The sequence below is a fragment of the Callithrix jacchus genome, chromosome 7 (assembly GCF_049354715.1).
Source record: "Callithrix jacchus isolate 240 chromosome 7, calJac240_pri, whole genome shotgun sequence".
Lineage (NCBI taxonomy): Eukaryota > Metazoa > Chordata > Mammalia > Primates > Cebidae > Callithrix > Callithrix jacchus.
In genome coordinates this window covers 130,525,258-130,545,898 of record NC_133508.1, presented here as the reverse complement: position 1 = coordinate 130,545,898, position 20,641 = coordinate 130,525,258, and the positions used below count along the sequence as shown (strand labels likewise).

General features: G+C 38.3%; 1 protein-coding gene across 7 annotated transcripts in view; it reads right to left on the bottom strand.

The window, feature by feature from the left end:
- Nucleotides 1-20,641, bottom strand: part of LOC128928221 (uncharacterized) — a 149,501-nt gene that overhangs the window by 117,222 nt on the left and 11,638 nt on the right. For 5 of the 7 annotated variants that reach the window (XM_078332433.1, XM_078332439.1, XM_078332435.1 and 2 more), the window contains exon 4: nucleotides 9,918-9,983. The gene's annotated coding sequence lies outside the window, so the exon portion shown is untranslated. Of the gene's footprint in view, nucleotides 1-1,098; nucleotides 1,186-9,917; nucleotides 9,984-11,283; nucleotides 11,369-20,641 lie in introns of all 7 variants that reach the window. The other 2 variants (XM_078332437.1, XM_078332438.1) reach the window with 2 other exon arrangements.

Genomic DNA, 20,641 nt, shown 5'->3' with positions numbered 1-20,641 from the left:
ATTTAAGGATTAGAAAATAGTCATTAAAAAATATGCAGTATGTCACCACTAAGAAACAATATCCTATATTTTAAGACTATATATACAGTAAAATGTGTGCAAATATAAAAATCTATATGAGAATGGTAAGTTCAGAATAGTAACCACTTTTGGCAGGAGGGGAGGAAATGGGTTTAGAGAATCATACACTGAAAATGTTTGCTGCCTGTAATATTTTGTTTTTAAAAATCTGAATCAAATATGTAAAATGTTAAATATGACAAACCCAGTGGTAGGTATGGCTTTTGGTTACATCGTTCGCTTTATTGTTCTATATAAAATAGTTTATAATAAGTTAGCCTTATTTCAGGACTGTTTAGCATGAGAAAATCTATTACTATAATTCATTTTATAAATAGGTCAAATGACACACATTATATAGTTTAATAAAATTCAGCACTCTCCTGATAAGATACTCTTCTTTGTTGTTCTTCTATATATTTCTTGAGTGTGTGTGTGTGTGTGTGTGTGGTGTGTGTCTGTAAACATTTTGCTTTATAATCTTTGCCACATTGCAACTGCCTGTTCACTGTTAGCACATGTGCACATGCATGCACGCACATACACACACACACACCCACACACATACACACAGTGGACTGTCAGCTCTGTAAGGGCAGGCACAAGGGCCAGGCTACCATTGCATCCTCATTGGCTAGTACATGCCCAGCATAAAGGATCAAACTTGGTGAATACAAATTGACATAATCTTATAAAAAGCAATAAATACATACACTAAAATGATACCAGGTTAACATTTGGGTGATTGTATTATGGTGAAATTGGGCAAGTTACTTAACCTCACTTTTCGACAGTTTCCTGATCTATGAAAAAAAATTGTCTTTGCCTCTGAAGTCTTGTGAGGATTAAATGAGATAATGCATGTAATGTTCTTAGAAGAGTGCTAGCAGACAGATGTTCAATAATGAAAAGCTATTATTCACATTTTTCTAATGTTTCTATAGTTATCACTTTTATCATTAAAAGAGAGTTAGAGATAATAAAATTAATAATAATAAAAATTAAGTTTAAAATATATATACATATATAAGGGCTGACCTTTCTAGAATCTCTCTGCCTCTTTTTTAGAAATATTTATACTTGTTAACTGGAGAGTGTTGACAGTTTCTGAAGTATCAAACACTCCTTTAAAGGAAGAAGGAAAATAAGGATCAACTGGAAAGTTTGAAAAGACACAGAAGAAAATACTATTTCGTGTGCTACTGTAACACTCCATAAAACATCAACACTTGAATTATTTCTTCCATTTGGCAAGATATAAACTAGAGACTGGAGAGTCCATATGATATTTCTTGTATAAATAAATAATACCAGCACCCTCCAATGCTGCTCAAACCAATTATTCTTGCCTCTTTCCTTTCCCTCACCTTGAGCATCTAATCACCAAGTGTGACATACTATAAGCCTAAATGTCTCTCAACTATCTCCCAAATCATTTATTCCCATCACTACTATCCTATTTTAGCTCCAATGCCAATACATGCTCCACACAATTTGTATTGGCATTGGAGCTAAAATAGGACAGGAGGCATTACACTCCCTACAGAAAGCTCCTCAGTAGTTTCCCACCTCATTATCCTTTAGGGTCAAGCCCAGAAACTTTCTCAGACCTCATAATCTTGCCTGTACCTGCTTGGAAGTCCAAGTCTCTGACTATGTTTCCTTTTGCTCTGTTATTCACTTATCTCATGTAAATTAGACATACTGCCATAAATTATAAGTACTCTAGTTTTAGAGTAAAATTTCTAACACTAAAACAGAATATTTGAGGATTAGAACTTTAAAGAACTTTAGAGATTTATTAGACTGCCCTTCACTCAAGAGTCATACATTTATTCAGTCACTCAGTAAATGTGTAAGATACTGTTCAAAATGCTTGGGAAACAGAAATGAATCAGCAATAGTTCCTCTCCTAAAGAAACTAACAGGCTGATAACAAAGACAGACATGTACACAAATACATAAGCAAATAATTGTAATAATGTGATAAAATGCTAAAGCCACAATGATGGAAAATTTTTAAGGTTCAGTGGGGAACAAAGATGTAAATGGTAAGCTTTGAAAAAAAGACAGGAATGAGGGAAATCTTCATAGAAGTGACTCAAGTTGAATATTTAAAAATCTAATAGCAAAAAGTGAGCAGACAAAGGGACAGTAGGTATGAGGGATGTGACAGATCACCAGCTATCTACTAAAATTTCTTTTTACCTTTTTTGGTCTCACAGCTAGATTACATTTCTCAGTTACCCTTGTAGTTAAGCAGGGTTGTGTGAACAAGATATCTCCCATCCAAGTACTAACCAGACCTGACCCTGCTTAGCTTCCTAGATCAGATGAGATCGGGTGCATTCAGGGTGTTATGGCTGTAATGAACAAGATCTCTCCAATGAAATATGAGTGAAGGTAATATGTACCACTCTGGGACTGACCAATAAACCTTTCCACACATATTATTTTGTGCTCATTCTGCTTTCCCCAGCTGAATGCAGATGATGAGAACCTTGAATATTAGAGAACCAGAAAGGGAAGAAGCAGAGATCTTCAAGTAGCTGCAAGTTGGAGAACTGCCCATAAAACGCAACACCCACCAAGAAATCATGAAGCGACTTGTATACAAGTCTGAGGGACTTAGACTTTTATTATGTAGTGGTAAGGTTTGGGTTTCTAATGAACTCATCATTGTACCCAAGAGGTAACTTGTGACCCCTCATCCTTCTCCCATTCTCTCCTTTTTTGGAGTCCTCAGTGTCTGTTATTTCCATTTGTATGTCCATGTGTTCCCATTGTTTAGTTCCCACTTACATGTGAGAACATACATAATTTGATTTTCTGTTTCTGAGTTATTTCACTTATGGCCTCCAGCTCCATCCATATTGCTGCAGAGGACATGATTTTAATCATTTTTATGGTTACGTAGTATTCTATAATATATATATATTTGTATTCTATGAGATATATATGTATATATATGCATATATATAATATATATATTTGTATTCTATGAGATATATATATATGACATTTTCTTCACCCAATCAACCATTGATGTACACTTAGGGTTGAATCTGTGACTTCCCTATTGCAAATAGCCCTGTGATAAACATATGAGTGCATGTCCTTTTGATACAACCATTTCTATTCCTTTGGGTAGATTTCCTGTAATTGCTGAGATGAATAATAGTTCTATGTTTAGCTCTTTGAGAAATCTCTATACTGTTTTCCACAGGAGCTGTACTAATTTTTACTCCCATCAATAGTGTATAAGCATTCTCTATTCTCTGTACCCTTGCCAACATCTATTATTTTTCTTACTTTTTAATGATAGCCATTCTGACTAATGATACATGGTTTCTCATTGTCATTTACCTTGCATTTCTCTGATAATTAATGATGTTGAGCATTTTTTCATATTTGTTTCATGTTGTTGGCTACTTGTATTTTGAGAAATGTCTGTTCTTGTCCCTTGCCCACTTTTTTATGGGGTTGTTCTTTTCTTGTTGATTCATTTGAGTTCCTTATAGATTCAGTCCTTTGTTGAATGCATAGTAAGTAAATATTTTCTCCCTGTATTAGTCTGTTCTCACACTGCCACAAAGAACTGCATGAGACTGGGTAATTTATAAAGAAAACAGGTTCAATTGACTCACAGTTACATGGCTGCAGAGGCCTCAGGAAACTTATAATCATGGCGGATGGGCAAGCAAACATGTCCTTCTTCACAAGGCGGTACAAGAGAGAAGTGTGGAGTGAAGAAGGAAAAGGCCCTTATAAATCCATCAGGTCTTGTGAGAACTAACTCACGATCATAAGAACAGCATGGGAGAAACCACCCCCATGATTCAGTCACCTCCCACCTGGTTCCTCTCTCAACAACTGGGGATTATGGGGTTATAATTCAAGATGAGATTTAGGTGGAAACACAAAGCCAAATCATATCACTCCCATTCTGTAAGTTGTCTTAGTTTATTCTGTTGTTTCTTTTGCTGTGCAGAAGCTCATTCATTTAATTGTCTATTTTTGTTTTCATTTTATTTGCTTTTGAGTTCTTAGTCATGAATTCTTTGCCTAAGCCAATATCCAGAAGAGTCTTTTCCTAAGTTTTCTTCTGGATTTTTGTAGTTTCAGGTCTTACTTTTAAGTTTTTAATCCATCTTGAGTTAATTTTTGTATATAGTGAGAGATGAGATCCAGTTTGATTCTTCTGCATGTGGTTAGTCAGTTTTCCTAGCCCAATTTATTGAATAGGGAATCCTTTCTCCACTGTTTATTTCTGTCATTCAAGATCAGATAGTTGTAGCTATATGGCTTTATTTCTGGGTTGTCTTTTCTGTTCCATTGATCTATGTTTCTATTTTGCACTAGTACCATGCTGTTTTGGTTACTATAGCCTAGTAGTACAGTTTGAAGTCCGGTAATGTGATGTCTCTGGCTTTGCTCTTTTTGCTTAGAATACTTTTCTTATGGGTCTCTTTTTTGGTTCCATATGAATTTTAGAATTGTTTAGAAAAGTTACATTTCTCAGACAATGAGATAAAAAATGCAGCCTGGGCAACGTAGTGAGATCCTGCCTTTACAAAAGAAAAATGAAGTCCCTAGCCTGTCAAAATAGAACTCTAGACACTGGCTGAGAAGAATCGGAAATGAATGCCAGTGCCCCAATTAAAGCTCTCTCTACTCTTGCACTTTGTAACCCCATTCCTCCCTCACAAAACTAAAAGGCTCCAGCATTCTAACCCTAATATGAACACGACCAGTGGATAAGTCTGTTTTCAAAAGCAATGGCTATAACTGAATGACAAAAATTTGTGTTCCTCATTCCTTACTATGATGCTTCTTCTGGAAGGTGACTTCCAGGCCACTATTTTATCCAGACTCTCTTGCATTCCAGTGTAGTCATTTAGCTACATGGGATATAAGTAGAAGTGATATGTATCACTTCCAGGCCAGGGCTTTTAACAAAGTAGGTGTACCTTTGCACTTTGTTATTTACTCTTCTGCCAGCCAGAGGCAGAAGGCCTAAAGAGATGCTAAGTAGTGCCAGTGGAAAGAGCCTAGGTTTCCGAATTACCATATGCAAGAAGCCACCTGCTGATCAGGCATTGGACCACAATACAGATGAGAAACAAACATATATTATGTAAAGCCATTGAAATTTGTATAACTAGCATTATCACAATCACTTATCTGCCCCCACCTGGGCCTGCCATTCATGTACACAGAGATCCACTACTGGCAGCTATCCCATGGGAAAACAGACTTATATATATCACAGTAAGAAACTCCTAAAAGCTACTTAGAAGGCTCATTCTGAAATATAATGGACAAGAAAGATCACAAGAAAGAAAACAAGCAGCATAAAAAAGAAAGACCAAGATAAACAGCATTCATCCTGAGAAAAGAACACAGGTTATCTATGGAATAGAAAAAAATTAAATTTTTAATTAATGTTCTCAGAGATATTTGAAAGATACTGCTTCCATGAAACTATGACTGGATACTCCTACATCGTATCCTAACTTCACACACACAAACCAAAATAAAAATCCAAAAGAAGAAAGAGTTCTTAGAAATTAAGCATACAGTCGCTGACATTTTAAAAATCAGAAGGGTTGGCTGGGCACGATGGCTCACGCCTGTAATCCCAACACTTTGGGAGGCCGAGGTGGGTGGATCATGAGGTCAAGAGATTGAGACCATGGTGAAACCCCATCTCTACTAAAAAATACAAAAATTAGCTGGGCATGGTGGCATGCACTTGTGGTCCCAGCTACTCGGGAGGCTGAGGCAGAAGAATTGCTTGAACCCAGGAGGCAGAGGTTGTAGTAAGCAGAGATCATGCCACTGCACTCCAGCCTGGCACCTGGCAACAGAGTAAGACTCTGTCTCAAAAAAAAAAAGAAATCAGAAGGGTTGAAAGACAGCCTAGAACCTCTCATAGAACATAAAGCAAAAGATGAAGAGAGAAAATATCAGAAGAAAGATGAAACTAAGAGAATAAATCCACAATATTCTATATCCAAAAAGAAAATAACAAGGAATGAAATAGCTTTAAAAGCTTTAATATATATGTGGTTACACACACACACACACACACACATTGTGCCACATATTGTGTGTGTGTATGTACATATATATATATATATATATATATGGTCTCATCCAGAGTTAAAGAAAGATGTAACTATTCCTAGTGAAGGACATAAACGAGTGCCAGGCAAAATGAATGAAAAAAAGATCAACTAGACACAACATTATGAAATTTTGGAACATTAAATATTAAGAGATTTTTAAGTTAATTAATTTATTTGCTGTGGTAAGAACACATAAGACCTACTTTCTGAAAAAAAAAAATTTATAGTTCACTACTATTAACTGTAAACACAATGCTATACAGAAGCTCTCTAGAACTTAATCATCTTGCATAACTGAACCTTTATACCCATTGAACAGCCCTCTCCATTTCCCCCTCCCTCAGCCCCTGGCAGCCACCATTCTATTCTCTGCCATAGAAATGGACAATTATCTTATTTCACTTAGTGTAAGGTCCTCCAGGTTCATCCATGTTGTCACAAATGAGAGGATTTCCTTTTCTATGACTGAATAATATTACATTTTATGTATATACCACAGTTTCTTGATCTGGTTATCTGTCAATGGACATGTAGGTTGTTCCCACCTCTAGGCTATTGTGCATAGTACTGAAATGAAAATGAGAAGACTCTAGAGAGGAAGAGAAAAAAGATCACCTACCAAGGAACAATAATACATCAAGCTACTGCTTCTTTCCCCTACCTCCGCCTCCAAGGAAGAGTCTTGTCCACCTCAGCCTCCCAAGTAACCGGGACTATAAGCATAAGCTACCACACCCAGCTCATTTTTGGTATTTTTTGTAGAGACAGGGTTTTGCCATGTTGCCCAAGCTGGTCTTGAACTCCTGGGCTAAAGCAGTCCTCCCACTTCAGCCTCCCAAAGTGCGGGGACTAAGGGTGTGAGCCACTACACCTGGTCTAAGATTCTTATTAGTAATACTCCATGCTAAAGATAGCTGAACAATTCCTTCATAGTTCTGAGGGGAAAAAATGTTTGAATATAGAATGTTGTACTCCACCTGACTATAAATCAATGTGAAGGCATACTAAAGATATTTTTAGATTTTCACGTACTCAGAAATTTCATCTCCCATCTGTTTTTTCTGATGAAGATACTTTTGGAGATATTCCAGAGAAGTGAAATGCAAACCAACAAAGAGGAAGATATCGAATACAAGAAAGAGTAGAACTTGTCCAGGAGTATAATGAGAAATCATTTCAGTGTGACGGCTGTGCATGGGGTTTACAAAACAATCTAAATCGGAAGAGGGAGTCTGTGGGTCCCAAGTATAACATTAATACTATCGTCAGAAAGAAAAATGAAATGTAGCTTACAAAAAAATAAGAGTGACCATGGAAATAGATGATATCAGTGACATGGTAAAGAAAATATATATTTCTTCTCTCAGCAAGATAAAAGAAAGATAATTGGAAATTCTGTGAAAAACAATCAACAAGAATTATATAGAAAAGTCAAGACACAAATATGAAGCCAGCTAAAATGTGGCAAAATTTTCAGCCATTTCTATACTTATAAAAGAGAATTTATTTAATTTAGACTCCAGAATATGCTTCTTCAAAAAGCCCAGAGGGGATAGTCTTGGACCTATAAAAAATGAAATGTAGTTTTTGCATATTATGTCTATGCAATGAATACTAATTAAATACTCATAATACAAATTGGGGGGGTTGTGTTGATTTTTTTAACTCTCAGAGTCAAACTGTAAGCAACACATGAAAGATGGGTTACAATAAAGAAAGAATTTGTCATTAACCCTGAAAATATAAAAACAAAAGTCTAGGCCACACCTGATGGCTCATGCCTGGAATCCCAACATTTGGGAGGCCAAGGCAGGCAGACTGCTTGAGCTCAGGAGTTCAAGACCAGCCTGGTCAACATAATAAAACCTCATCTCTACAAAAATTAGCTGGGCATGGTGGCATATGCCTGTAGTCCTGACTGTTTGGGAAGCTGAAGCAGGATTGCTTGAGCCCAGGAGGTGGAGGTTGCAGGGGGCCAAGTTCACACCACTGCATTCCAGCCTGGGTAACAGAGCAAGACACTGTCTCAAAAAAAAACAAAAGGTATAGATGACAGACTGTTATAATAGGTGGAAGGGTAGAAGGTGGAAGAAAGGAGAAAGGGGATAGTCTCATCAGTGTACCTCCAGAATGTGACCTCTTCTCACCAACGCCACGAGCACCTCCTGGTCAGCACTACTAGCATCTCTGTCTTGATGACTGTAAGAGCCATGCAACTACTCCCCTGCCTCCCACTATGCCTTCTTACAGTTCTCAACATGGAAGCTATACAAATCCATCTGACCACAAGTCAGACTATGTTACTCCTCTGCTTAAAACCTTGCAATGGTTTCTCATTGTACCAAATCAAAAATAAAAATTCTTTATTTTGATCTACATGGCCCTATATCATCTCACCCTGTTATCTCTCTGACCTCATTCTCCACCTCGCTGCCCTTTGCTCACTCCATTCTAGCCCTGCTAGCCACCTGTAATCCTTGAATGTGCCAGGCGCACTCCTTCTTTGGGGCCTTTGATGTTGTCTCTGCCTGGAACTCTATTCCCCAAAATGGTCACATGAATAACATCCTTCCTGCCCTTGAGTCTGCTCAAATGTCATCTCTCAATGAGGTTAAATTTGACCACCTGATTTAAAATTATTATTCTCACTTTCTGGACTCCTGAACTATATCTTCTCCTGTATTTCTTTTTTTTCTATGTTGAATTTATTAATGTCTACTGTATACTTTCTGTGTCTGAACACCCCTACCCCGAACTACCATGGTAAGTGCCAATGAGTCTGAGAGCTCTGTTTTGTTCGCTGAGCACTTAGAACAGTGACTGTCATCATAGTAAGTACCCAATAAATAATTATGAATATATAAATATAGCTTGGGAGTCAAGAGGCATTATATATGGCTGATGGAACAAAAACTGAAGGTTTAAGTGTATTATTTAAAGTTATAAAGGCAACCAAGAATAAAACTGCAATGACTATCAAAAATTTGGAAAGGGTAGCTAAATCCTTGTTTTTATTACAGAGAATAACTAAAATACATAGAAACAAAGTCTTGAAAGAGATACACTAAATTAATTGCAGTTGTAACTTTGCAGGAGGCAGATTAAAGGAATAAAGGGATAAAAATCAGTGATTAAAAATTGTCATATTGGCTGGGTGCGGTGGCTCATGCCTAAAATCCCAGCACTTTGGGAGGCAATGTGGGAGGACTGCTTGAACCCAGGAGTTCAAGACCAGCCTGGGTAACATAGTGAGATCCTGTCCCTACAAAAAATGAAAACATTAGCCCAGCATGGTGGCACACACCCATAGTTCCACCTACCCAGGAGGCTGAGGTGGGAGGATCCACTGAGCTTGGAAGGTCAAGGCTATAGTGAGCCATGGTCACACTACTGCACTCCAGCCTAGGCAACAGAGTAAAACCCTGTCTCAAAGAAACATAATTCGTTCATCAAAAAAAAGGTGGGGGTTTTCCTCTGGAAAGTGGGACTGGGAAATGTGACAGACAGCTGTTCTTTTTCAGTATAAACTCCTCGGCACTACCTTATTTTTACTATGTATACATATTACTTTGATGAAAATTAAAAGACAAATTGTATTTCATTTTTTGCTAATCAGCTGACTTTAGAAAATAAATTTTAGAAGAAGCAAAGAAATAAGCAGTTCTAGGTTCACTCTAGTACATAAACAAATATCCAATAGATTCCCCCAAGGAATATGGTACATACCTTATGGCTGTGATGATGTTGGTCTTGAAAATTTTCGAAGTGGGTGTTACCAGTTGATCACTACACCTGCAAAAATAAAAGGAGATATAATAACATCAAACATTTGGTTTTAGGAACTTTAACTCCCTGGTATGTACCAGTACGGATTTCAAATTTTTCCTCTATTATCGGATATAGTCACTATTTGAAAGCCAAGGCCTCCTCTCCCATCCACCTGCTAGCTGCTAGGGAATTAGTGTAGTATTCTAACATTTGATCCTATTTTCTCCCTTCCGGATCACGTGGATTGGCTTTGCCATTGCATGAATTTGCCAAGAGCAAGAGTAATATGCCAAACCAAACATCTGTCACTAAAGTGCAGATTTATTATTTTTACCTAAAAGGATATTTGCTACATCAAGAATACTGCAATCATCAAGGCAGATGAGGCTCCAGCCCTAGTGGATAATCATGGACACCAGGGCCTCAGAGAACACCCTGCTCTTCCCACTCACAGAACCCTGAAGGACCCAGCCTCAAAGGAAAGTTCTGATGAGGGGATGTGCAAGTCTACAAAGAGTTATTTGAGTCACTTTTATAGTTTCTACAAAATTTAAGGACTGAAACTAAAAATGGCCCTCAGCCACTTATTCATTGGTCAGCCCTAGCATCTAATATAAATGCTCTTCCACAACCCCTAGCAAGCCAGGAATGGGTAATAAAGACAGCTTTTGGCAAGACATCAGGCAAAAGATAAATTCTGGTTCTCAACACTGTATCCCAGGGGAGTAGGGAAGAAAATAGGGAGTTAATACCAATGGACAGTGTTCACATCTCTCCACAGCATATGTTTAGGATGGGAATCAGGCTGTTACCCCAGTTTCAAAGATCAACTTAAATAGCAAAGGTAAGGTGACATGCCATTCGAGGTATTTAAAAACATAAGCACTAATATTTCATCTGTGCATTTATGTGTGTGCTTTTGAAAAAAAAGAGCTGTCACTATATTGCAGTACCCATGGATAAAAATATTTTTATTATGTTTATTATAGACATACAGCAATTTCAGAAGACATCTATTAAAGATGATAACTTTAGTTTTAGAACTGTTAAGATTATTTATTTTCTAACAGTGTTTATTATGCAAGGACTGATTGCCTGTTGAGGTCATTCTAGGTTCTCAAAAGGAAAACCATATTATTACATAATTACCTAGACTCCCCTGCATCATTATGTAAAAAAATGGGACAAAGGATCAGAAAAGTGACCAAGCAAAACAAATACTTTGTTTCAGAGTCTTTACATTTCAGAAAAATCATTCCCATGATGCTCAGATCTTTCAGTGCTATTAAAACATAGACTTTTAGTCAGGCACAGTGGCTCATACCTGTAATTCCAACATTTTGGGAGGCCGTGGCAGGAGGATGGCTTGAGGACAGAAGCTCAAGACCAGCCTGGGCAACATAGTCTCTCTACAATTTAAAAAATACAAAAATTAGCCAGACATGGTGCATACACCAGTAGTCCCAGCTACTCTGGAGGCTGAAGTGGCAGGATCACTTAAGCCCGGGAGCTCGAGGCTGCAGTGAACTATGATTGCATCACTGCACTCCAGCCCAGGCAACAGTGAGACCCTGTCTCTAAAAAATAAAATAAAATACATATTTTTTAAAGCATCAGTAACCAGGAATCTCTATTAAGCCTTATATCATTCTTGTCCTCCTCAATCTCAGTCATCTCAATTCCACCCAAATGTCCAAACCAGAACCCTGAGAGCGATTCTTGTCCTCTCCCTCTCCCTCTGCCTCAGTCTCCACATCCAAGCATCCCCCACAAAGCCCTGTTGAATATCATTCTAAAATACATTATGTGCTTTCTCTCACTCTCTGGTTAAAGACAAAGTCAACACTGTCTTACATTGAGGCTGCTACTATTAGAATTTTTAAAATAAAAACAGTAGCAAACACCTTATAATCCTTGCTATGGGTCAGGTACTCCTCTAAGTAATTTAAATGCATTAGCTGATTTATTCTTCTCAATAACCCTAGAAAGCATTCTAGCACCACTTTAAGATGAAGAAACTGATGCACAGAGAAGTTAACTGACTTTTCCAACATCACACAGCTAGGAAGTGGAGGTGCCAGCTGTCACCTCTTCACTGACCCTTTGCATTCACACGGGCCATCCTCTGGTCTGGTTTCCACACAGCAACCAGAGTGACTGTTTAAAACAAGAAACTTTTTTTTTTTGAGACAGAGTTTCACTCCGTCACCAGGTGCCAGGCTGGAATGCAGTGGCGTGACCTCGGCTCACTGCAACCTCCACCTCCTACGTTCAAGCAATTCTCCTGCCTCAGCCTCCCGAGTAGCTGGGACTACAGGCGTGTGCCACCACGCCCAGTTAATTTTTTTGTATTTTCAGTAGAGACAGGGTTTCACTAAAACAAGTCACTTTTTTTTTTTTTTTTTGAGACGGAGTTTCACTCTTGTTACCCAGGCTGGAGTGCAACGGCGCGATCTCGGCTCACTGCAACCTCCGAAAGGCTCACTTTTATTTTGAGTCTTTTCTTCCGCATGTGGGCCAAGGAGAGTCTTGCAACTTTATTGCTAATAGATTCTCTGATTGTTTTGCAGATGCCTAACGGTAGCTGCGCCAGGCTGAGATCGCGCCATTGCACTCCAGCCTGGGTAACAAGAGCGAAACTCGGTCTCAAAAAACAACAACAACAACAACAACAAAAAATGCCTTTATTTCATCCAGCTAAAACGAGTTGTTGTTGTTGTTGTTGTTTTTTGAGATGGAGTTTCGCTCTTGTTACCAAGGCTGGAGTGCAATGGCGCGATCTCTGCTAGGCACAGCTACCATTAGGCATCTGCAAAACAGAGAATCTATTAGCCACAAAGTTACAAGACTCTCCTTTGCCGGTATGCAGAAGAAAAGACTCAAAATAGAAGTGACGCCTTTATTTCATCTGGCTGAAACGAGTTTTTGTTCGTGTGTTTGTTTGTTTGTTTTTTTGAGATGGAGTTTCGCTCTTGTTACCCAGGCTGGAGTGCAATGGCGCCATCTCGGCTCACCGCAACCTCCCCCTCCTGGGTTCAGGCAATTCTCCTGCCTCAGCCTCCCTAGTAGCTGGGATTACAGGCACCCGCCACCATGTCCACCTAATTTTTTGTATTTTTAGTAGAGACGGTGTTTCAACATGTTGACCAGGATGGTCTCCATCTCTCGACCTCGTGATCCACCCGTCTCGGCCTCCCAAAGTGCTGGGATTACAAGCTTGAGCCACCGCGCCCGGCCAACAAGTCATTTTTATACAGAACCAGAAACCTTAAAGTGAGAACAGAAAACAACTTTATACTCTTCTTCCAAACAGCCTGACCAAACAAGCTCTGCAGGACTGGTTCTTTCCTGGTGCCTGGGGCAAGTCCCTTGACATTTTTTTGGCACTCTCAGTTAATACGAATTCTCTCTTCTAGTCACAAAATAGTTTCATTTCAATAATAACAATGCCCAGTTCAGTGTGTTGGTTTGAAACTCTGAACTTCATTATGGTTAATGCTTCCTCCCCGACACCCACCCAAACCTGCTTGGGCTTGCGGCCTTTGGGGTGGGGTTGGCTCCTCTCTCCTGGCCTCCTCCTCTTCATTGCCTCAGCCCCTTCAACCAGCCAGTGGTGGAGGGGCCAGGAAAGAGAGATAAGGAACAGAAAAGATCTTGTGTGACAGACATAGCTGTAATCTAGCATTGACAGACTCTGGCCATGGCAGGTGTTTAAAGCTGACTCTTGCTCTCGGGTTTTTTTTTTTTTTTTAATGCAGGCTAGTTCTCTGTAAGTTCCTCTGATTGGAGCTCATTGAAATAGGTAAAGCCTCAACCTTAGTGGGATGCTTACACACCCACTCCAGCCCCACCTTCAGTTTCTGAAACTGAAGACACATCTCCAGACTCTTTCTGCTAAGGTTGTCTGGTGTGGGCAGAAGGCCTCTTAAGCATAATCCCTTTTTAAATGACCCTACATATATATTCCTACCAACAATTTCATACCTTGGAGCTGCCAATGCAATCTGCCAATGCCACTTATTTTCCAAATGCAGTACCTTACTTTGATGACAGTAAGCTATTTACCAGGTATTTCTGTGACCCATGGACTCCAGAGGATATAAGTCAACCCTTCCATGTGGTCTCCTTGGAGTATCCCTCACTAACACACCTGAGGTAAGGTACAAATACCTGTCCTACCAATCTCTCATGGGGTTGTAGGGAAGACATAATGCACTGGAGACTCTTTCAATGCTCTCCTTAGCCTTTTCCATTTCAGTTTCTATATAGCCTTAAGATAGGCAGAGGAGTGAAGATCTACAGAAGTGATTTCAGCACCTCTTTTGTAATTCTGCCATGAATGATCTGACTCACTTCATTTGGAATGTGGGGGTAATTAGGCCCTCAGCTGCAATGAGTCAGGAAGAGTCCCATTTTAACATTCTGTTAGAAGCACGGTACATTATGCCTTTCCATTGCTGTTAACATTAAATACTAAAAAACACTAATCATACAATGTCCTTCCTCTGCTATTGGGATTAAATATTAACTTTTTACCACTTCCACTTTTCTCTACTACCACTTACTGTGGAGCACATGATATGGACTATGATAGAGACAAACCGGTCTAGCTTTGTCTCACAACTCTCTTTTCTGGGTTCAGCTACATGGATCTCCTTGCAGGTACTTGGATTCTCTAAGCTCTTTTCTATCTCAGGACCTTTATACATCCCTAGAACATTCTTTCTCCCACCACTCTTGTCATCATTTGTTAGGTCTCACATTAAATATTATCTCATTGCAAAGGACTTTCCTGAAGTATTATAGCTTTCCACTCCCAGCCCATTTTTCTCATTTGTATATATTATTTTACTTTATAGCATTTACCACAAATTATAAATGTATGATTGCATATTATCAAGCTTATGGCCATATGGCCAGAGACTGTTTAACGATTTACCAAATTATTTGTGTTTTCCTCCTGGACATCCAATCGAACTACATATCCCAGCCTCCCTTGCACTTAGGTACTGCCATATGACTGTTCTAGTCAATGGAATGTAGATAGAAAAAGAACACTTCCGGGCCTGGCCTATAAAATCTTGCCACATCTGATCCCCCATTCTTTTCTTCCATTCACCAACTTAATAGAGAAGATTCCAAAGACCCAGCAGAGCAGAGAAACACAAGAGGAAAGTGAGCTGAGTTAGTGCCTAGAGAAGTCTGGTATAGTAAAGACATCAGCAGCAGCCTCGTTGGACTACTGCTTGAGCAAAAACAAACTTTTATGAGGTTAAGTTATTGAATTTTCTCTTTATACAATTTTCTCTTTCCAGCAAGTAAATTGAAGAAAGGATGACAGAATTAGATTACCACTATTTTAAACCCTAATGAATTAATGAATCTAGACAATGATCATCAATGTCTATTATTTGTGATGGGAAGAGGAAGCTTTGAGAATATTCACAGAATATTAAAAATATTTCATTGCATCCTGGGCTCTCTTTTCTTTCTTTTTTTTTCAACTGTTTATTTTAGATTCCAGGGTACACGTGCATGTTTGTTAGAAGGGCATATTGCATGATGCTGGGGTTTGGAGTACTATTGAACCCATCACCCAGGAAGTGAGCATAGGACCCAATAGGTATTTTTCAACCCTTGCCCCACTCCCCTTTCAGTCTTGTATTTCCAAGTGTCTATTGTTCTCCTTTTTATGTCCATGTGTACCCCATGTTTAGCTCCCACTTATAAGTGAGAACATGTTATTTAATTTCTGCTTCGGTATTACTTTATCTGCATCCATGTTGCTGCAAAGGATGTGGTTTCATTGTTTTTATGGCTGCATAGTATTCCTCGGTATATAAGTATTAATACCACATTTTCTTTATCCAATTCACTGTTGATAAGCACCTGGGTTGGGTCCATGTCTTTGATATTGTGTATAGTGCTGTGATTAACATAAAGGTACATGTGTCTTTTTGGCAGAATGATTTATGTTCCTCTGGGTATAAACTCAATAATGGGATTGCTTGGCTGAATAGTTCACCTCTTAGTTCTCTGAGAAATCTCCAAACTGCTCTCCCCAGAGGCTGAACGAATTTGCATTCCCAGCAACAATGTATAAGCATTCCCTTTCCTCCACAGCCCCACCAACATCTGTTATTTTTTGACATTTTAACAAAACCTATTCTAGACAGGTGTGAGATGCTATCTCATTGTGGACTTGATTTGCATTTCTCTGATGATTAGTGATGAGCATTTTTTCACGTTTGTTAGCTGCTTGCACATCTTTTTTAAAGAAGTGTCTGTTTGACACTTTACAAAAGAAGACATACTTTAGGCCAACAAACATATGAAAAAATGCTCATCATCACTGGTCATTAGAGAAATGCAAATCAAAACTACATTGAGATACTATCTCACGCCAGTTAGAATGGCGATCATTAAAAAATCTGGAGACAACGGATGCTGGAGAGGATGTGGAGAAATAGGAACACTTTTACACTGCTGGTGGGAGTGTAAATTAGTTCAACCACTGTGGAAGACAGTGTGGTGATTCCTCAAGGACCTAGAAATAGAAATTCCATTTGACCCAGCAATCCCATTACTGAGTATACATCTAAAGGATTATAAATTGTTCTACTATAAGGACATATACATACAAATGTTCATTGCAGCACTGTTTACAATAGCAAAGACCTGGAACCAACCCAAATGCCCATCGATGAGAGACTGGACAGGGAAAATGTGGCACATATACATCATGGAATATTATGCAGCAATCAAAAATGATGAGTTCATGTCCTTTGTAGGGACATGGATGAACCTGGAGACCATCATTCTCAGCAAACTGACACAAGAACAAAAAATGAAATACTGCATGTTCTCACTCATAGGTGGGTGTTGAATAATGAGAACACATGGACACAGGGAGGGGAGCACTACACACTGGGGTCTGTTGTGGGGAATAGGGGAGGGACAGCGGGGGGGTGGGGAGTTGGGGAGAGATAGCATGGGGAGAAATGCCAGATATAGGTGAAGGGGAGGAAGGCAGCAAATCACACTGCCACGTGTGTACCTATGCAACTATCTTGCATGTTCTTTTTCTCTATTTCTGTGAAAAATGAAGTTAGCAGTTTGATAGGAATAGTGGGCTCTCTTTTCTATTTATATTCACCTCCAGATGATCACATTCAGTCCCAGGCTTTTAATACATCTATCCATCGACAACTTCCAAATTTTTATCTCCAGAGCTATTAGCTCCAGTGAAGTCCTGGATTTCTATATTCAACTGCCTCCTCAAAGTCTCTACTTGGCTGTCTAAAAATTCCTCAAGTTTAACATGAGGTTTTATTTCTCTCCAAAAACCTCCTCCTATAGTCTTCCACATGTGAGCAGATGAATCTAAGCCACCATCATATCTCATGCAGTGATAATAGATCTCCATATAATGAGTTCTTCCTACAACATCTAGGGTGAGTGAACATTTTAAAATTTAAATTAGATAATGCCACTTCTTTGTTCAAAACCTTTGTATACCTTCCCACTATACTCAATAAAATTCAAAAAAAATTTTCATGGCCTCCTGCTTCTTGGCTGCTCTGACTTCATTTTCTACCACACTTCCCATTGCACACTCTTCTCAAATCTTCTTATTGTTCCTTGAAAGAATCAAGCTCATTCCTGCCACAGGGCCTTTGTATTTGCTATTCCCCTGCCTGGAACTCTGTTCTACTATCTACTTATGGCTTTGTCCTGCACTTGATTCAGACATCTTTGAAAAGGTTTGTCCAAACTATCAAAAATAGCAACTTGCCTCCTCCCACTGTCCCTGCCATGACTCTTACCCTATTTTATTTTTCTTCATTGAAGTTATCACTATTTGTTATTACACATTTGTTTCTTTGTTTGGTTACATAACATCTCACTTGCCCGAATGGGAGCTTCATGAATGCAGGAATTTTGTTTGCCTTGTCTATTGCTGTTTTTTCAGTGCATAGAAGAGTCACTATCAATGAGTGGGAACTCAATAATGTATTTGTTAAATAAACAAATTAATTAACTGATTCTAAACAAACGAGCATAAAACCTTCCAAATTCAACTCAATCACTGTTATGAGCCACATTTAGGAAACCCTGATGTGCAAGCATTCTGTCATTTATTGATTGGGTAACCTTGGGAGAGATGCCTAATCTCCCTGTGCTCAGTTTTTTTCATCTGTAAAATAGAAGAATAATATCATCTGTTTCATTGAGTGGGAGGCTTAAATAAATGAATACATGAAGTTCTTAAACTAGAACAATGCCTAGTATAATATATATAGTAGGTACTCAATAAATGTTTGCCAATATTATAATTATTACAGAATTCCAGATTTTCAGTATTTAAATTAAGAAAGTAGAGGAAATGGCCCTTTTTTTTTTACATTAAAGGAATTTTAAAAATCGTAACCTATAAATATGTATTGGGATTTACAAAGCAGGCCTGCCTTAATTGCATGACAGGTAAGAAGTAGCACAGAAACTTAGAACAAAAGTATTAAAAACCACTTTCAATTACAAATCAATATGAAATAAAAAGAATTCTGAAAATATGATATAGCCATTCAGATTTGTTTAACAAGCAAAAAAAAAAAAATCAGTTTATATATGACTTTTCAGGAATACACCTACAGGGTAAATTAAAGCACATCTGAATTCTTCAATACCTAACATCACTACAATCAGCAAAGACAGATGGAGCCCTTTCCTCCTGCCCTTGCCCCCTCCAATCAACAAAAACCACTATATCCCTCTCTCACTAACAACTTCTATCTTGAAGCAGCAATGTCATTCATGCTATAGCCCAGGCTTATCATATTAGGGCAAGACCAATATACTTGTCTCGAAAATGGGGTTCCACAGATGAAGGTGCTTGATTAAGCAATCACTTCTGCACTAAAATTAAAGCCAAAAATTGAAGTCAAATGCTGAATAATTTTGATAAAACTTGGTTTTAAGTAAGTTGTTTCTGCATTTATCTCAGCTTCATTTCCTACATGTCACCCAGGGAAAATTTTCCTCTTCTTATCATCCACAATTATTGTTCTGGCATTTTGTTTTGTGTTGGTTTTTCTGCTCCTTTTCTTGCTTGCTTTGCTTGCATCCTGATGGATTAAAACCATCAGGGTGAGATTCTGCTACAATCTTCTTTTGCCAAACTGACTTGCCAAGCATGCAGCAGTCTTCCTGTTCCCACATAGCAACCTCCCATGTTTTCTTAGTATTTTGAAGCATGCCAAAGAAAGAAAATAAGACTGAGTATCTCAACATACCTTAAGATTTGGCTCTCCTGTCCCTCAAACAACCTAACAAAAAAATTGTCTTTTATAAAGATGGCTCTTAAGATATAAAGGAGAATTAAAAAATAGTAAAGTTAAATATAGCATTATAATTACCATACTAAATAGGCCTACTGCATATTCCTACTGTAGTTCTTTTTATTTTTTCTTTTTATTTATTTATTTGTTTGTTTTTGAGATGGAGTTTCGCTCTTCTTACCCAGGCTGGAGTGCAATGGTGCGATCTCGCCTCACCGCAACCTCTGTCTCCTGGGTTCAGCCAATTCTCCTGCCTCAGCCTCCTGAGTAGCTGGGATTACTGGCACGCGCCACCATGCCCAGCTAATTTTTTTGCATTTTTAGTAGAGACGGGGTTTCACCATGTTAACCAGGATGGTCTCGATCTCTTGATTTCGTGATCCACCCGCCTCGGCCTCCCAAAGTGCTGGGATTACAGGCATGAGCCACCGCGCCAGGCCCTGTAGTTCTTTTTAGATTGTAAATAAAAAACCATAGATGTGGAATAAAGTACTGCTTGAGACATTTTGTCTTTTATGGACTCACTGGTAATAACATATCTTCCCTATCTACCTACTGGAGAAAATGCTCCAGTAAAACAATTGTTAAACCCTTAAAAAATTGTTTTAACCAACTCTACTGAAACCTGAGTGTTCCTTCTTAGAAAGATTGAATAAAGATTATGCTTTCCAACTGAGAAATTATATTTCACTTTATGACAGTTGTCTGCAGGCTATTTGTTTTAAATATATTAACCACATCAGATTTAATCTGGAAAGACACTCAATTTAAGAGTTTAAAAGTGTGGAAGCTAAAAGCTTAAATCAAGGCCATCCATGGATAGGAATTTCTTGTTGTTAAAGATATTTTGTGCTATTTTAAGAATCTCCTTGGTGAAAGATCTTGAATGCAGTAAGAAAATCTATATACCTCGGACACATGGCTAAACCAAGGTCAGGTTAAGGTTACAAGAGGCATTTCTCTAATTCCTCAGTCTGAGAATATAAATATACTCAAATAATAAAAGAAGCAACATTGACTATAAGTAACCTAGATATTCAGATTGCTATTGTAGTGCAAAAATTGAAGGTATCTCCAGTGCACTTCACATTTTCATCAGTAGCATCAGTTAAAGTTGGTTGAATATGTATGTATATACATACATACATACATATTCAACCAGAATGCAATATAAATATTTTTCTTCCTTATAGAGTATATTTTCTACACCAATATAAATCTGTTTCTCCTCCTCCTCTCTGCCATGAAGAGGTATAATATTGGAGTCATTTTTTACTTCTTCTTTTCTTTATTCTATCACTATATGACATAAGTTACCAGGTCTTTTTGATTCTAGGTTTACAA